The sequence below is a fragment of the Notothenia coriiceps genome, unplaced genomic scaffold (genome assembly GCF_000735185.1).
Source record: "Notothenia coriiceps isolate Sejong01 unplaced genomic scaffold, NC01 NC01_scaffold00033978, whole genome shotgun sequence".
NCBI classification, from domain to species: domain Eukaryota; kingdom Metazoa; phylum Chordata; class Actinopteri; order Perciformes; family Nototheniidae; genus Notothenia; species Notothenia coriiceps.
The window spans coordinates 7,143-10,144 of NW_011366679.1; the positions used below are offsets into that span (position 1 = coordinate 7,143).

General features: G+C 38.5%; 1 long non-coding RNA gene across 1 annotated transcript; it reads right to left on the reverse strand.

Moving 5' to 3' along the window:
- Nucleotides 1-22: 22 nt before the first annotated feature.
- LOC104961907 (uncharacterized) lies at nucleotides 23-1,095 on the reverse strand. Its single transcript, XR_800150.1, has 2 exons — nucleotides 1,007-1,095; nucleotides 23-188 (listed from the first exon to the last, which is right to left on the reverse strand). It is a non-coding gene; the product is annotated as an uncharacterized lncRNA (long non-coding RNA).
- Nucleotides 1,096-3,002: the final 1,907 nt, after the last annotated feature.

The window sequence follows — 3,002 nt, forward strand, 5'->3', positions numbered from 1 at the left end:
ACAGACTAGGCCTGTGCAGGTGGTATCAGCTATGCCCAGCATGGGCTCCTCCATCAGGCCTGGTCCTCCTCGCTGATGAAAGACCCTCAGTCCTCTCCAAACCAACAGACAGGACGTCCATCACACAGAGGTTTCTCCCTGAAGTCTCTGCAGCTCTATGGACACTACGCTGTCTCAATCCGTCCACACTGAATATGAGGGGAAAAAATAATAAGCAAATAATAAAAATTTTAGACAATAAGAAATATAAAGTTGACAGTTGAGTTGCTCAGTTTTTTTAGATTGTCAATACTATTACTGTATAACTAATATATCAGGTTAAGAGGCACCTTCAAATAAAGATTGGTCTTTAAATACATTTTGTCTCTTGAATTGTTTGTCTAAAGTCAAGGATCTAGAACTGGTACTTAGTTTTAATGATACAGTCTGGTTATTATGCTGTTTGGAGGAGGCCTCACAGGTAAGAGCACCAACTAGCTACCATCACATGTACCTAGCTTTACTTACGTGTATTAAACATATAATTAAGTGATGGCAAAATATAAATAAATAATGTCATGCAAACATATTAATATTTGCTTGATTCCAGAGTTGAATTTAGCACAATTGCATACAAACGTCAAGGGATTTTAAGTTTCTTAAGTCTTCGTTCTAAATAGAAAATAGCATGGATAATTTACAAAGGCTTTAAAAACCCAGAAGGAGCACAAGAAAATTATAAAACGTGTCATTATTTCAGTACAGTTCAATTGATTTTATTTTTATAAAGGGTTATCAACCGTTAGTGCCAAAGCAGTAGGCTATAATATATTAATTACTGCTGTAGACTACAACCACTACTTGTTTAGCTAGCATAAACTCAACAAAGCTAGCGTTAGGTGGCTAACTGACGTTATTTTGCGGCTAAACTGCACGATATAAAACGGTGGTCTTCAAAGCGGATTTAATCCTCATTCACAATAATAATATTCAAAGTAATACTGGGCAAGTAATGGGCAAAACTTACCGTTGATTGACGCACCATGTCAGCGGACTGGTAGCGACACGAACCGTCAGCCCCGCAGTCATCCGGTACGACCTGACTATGGCTGTGACTGTGACTGACCCAAGCCTCATCATTCTGATTGCTCTGCCCCTTCGCGCCAACCCCCCTCCCTCCCCCCACATCTACAGGTGAAAATTACTTTTGCGACACATTTATCGCAAGAAGTGTAGCAAAAGTCAAGACTGCAGATTCGTCAATTTATACTGCCACAGAGCAGATTCGTCAAGTTGTAATGACTGATTTGAGAGCTGGAATAACCAAGTTGCAGTTGTAATGGAAAATATATTTTAGAAATATGTATTTTTCTGCAAGTGAACATTTCATCACTAAGTTCATTTTTTTTCTACAAGCTACAAAACTTTTTCTTCTGTGACTTCAAATTTGGTTCACAGTTACGTGGATATTTTATACAAGTTTAAATTTGCTTCACAGTTACGTTGATATTTTATACAAGTGTAAATGTATGCACACAAGCTCAGATTTGTTTTCTGCAAGTGCTCACATCAGGTTTTACATGCTCTCGCATTTTGCACCATATCTACCTTCATATTCATGTCTCCTATTCGCTAGGACCAATTTCCATGTCTGCCCAATTTCCATGTCTGCCCGATTTACACTGCGCAAGCGCAAGTTGGTCTTCCATATTGGAAAGCTACATACGGCAACCCAAGTTGGACATTTGACACAGCAGCATTTCGCAAAGGAGAAAATTAATCTGAACGAGAGAGATGAGTTATTGTTTTCACAACGTAATTTCCCGATTATTTAAGAAGAAATCCTTTAAGTTGGTTAAGTACATTCTTAGAATAAGTGAGAAATGGATTTAACTTCTGTTTGACAGCTATCACACTGATAAGAAACTATAAATGTATGCAATCATTTATGGCATTAATAGTTTATATCTAATTCTTAACTGTGAATTGTTTTAATTTATTTAACATTAGAAATGTATTAGTCTGGCCAAACTTTTTCTGTTGAGATTCCCTGGAAAAGGGAAATTACTTTTCATACAAAAAAGTTGATTCAAGAACAAAACTCTGTCATTAGATCAGTACGGATGTCAAATGGCCTATTTGGATTGCCGTACGTACCTGTCCAATATGGCAGACCAACCAGCGCTTGCGCAGTGCAAATCGGGCAGACATGCAAATCGGGTAGTCACATGCGGTCCTGAAACTGCAGTCTCCGGCATTGCAGGAACATGCTACTTTTGTTCCTATTAATTTCTAATGACCAGTGTCCATGTCACGTGATCGTAAACTTGACCAGCGTGAGAAAAAATAAACATATTTTTTGTGGAAAATCCTAAATTGTAGGATAGTTTGGCCATTGGCCATGTTTTTTGATTCGATTTCTAGCGAGAAGTGTATTGTACTTTTAAAATCCACGTCCAGTGGATGTGTAGGATCTATAGTATAGATATTACGAAGATTATTTGAGGTCCCACCAGGAGGACGTGTATATTCTACGTATTTTAAAGTGCTCTGCGCGCACCCCCTGAAATTGTGAGATTGATACTCTTTCCCCCTATTCATTTCTATTGATCAGCGTCCATCGTCCACTCTCACCAGGTGAAAACAGTATTTCCGGTCTCGGCATTTTCATAGTAACTAAGGTGGTTGCTAGGGATGCATATCATTCGCCTCACTGATTTTACAGTGATATCTGCAGTCATCAACTAAAAATCATTAGTTTGTCCTATTATTAATTGGTTTAAATTGTGTAAAATGCTTTTGTGTTTTTCCGTTTCTGGTTTGAGAGACACATTTCCTTTTTCAGAATTTTGGAAAGCCGGAAACATTACGCTACCCATAATCCTCAGCTATTGTTGAAGCTCATTGATTGGATGTTTTAGTCGCAATGCACGTTGGGATATGGTGTTTATGCGATGCAGAGATGGAGTACTCGAGTCCTGGACTCGGACTCGAGAGCCGATTTTCGGAACTCGTGACTCGAC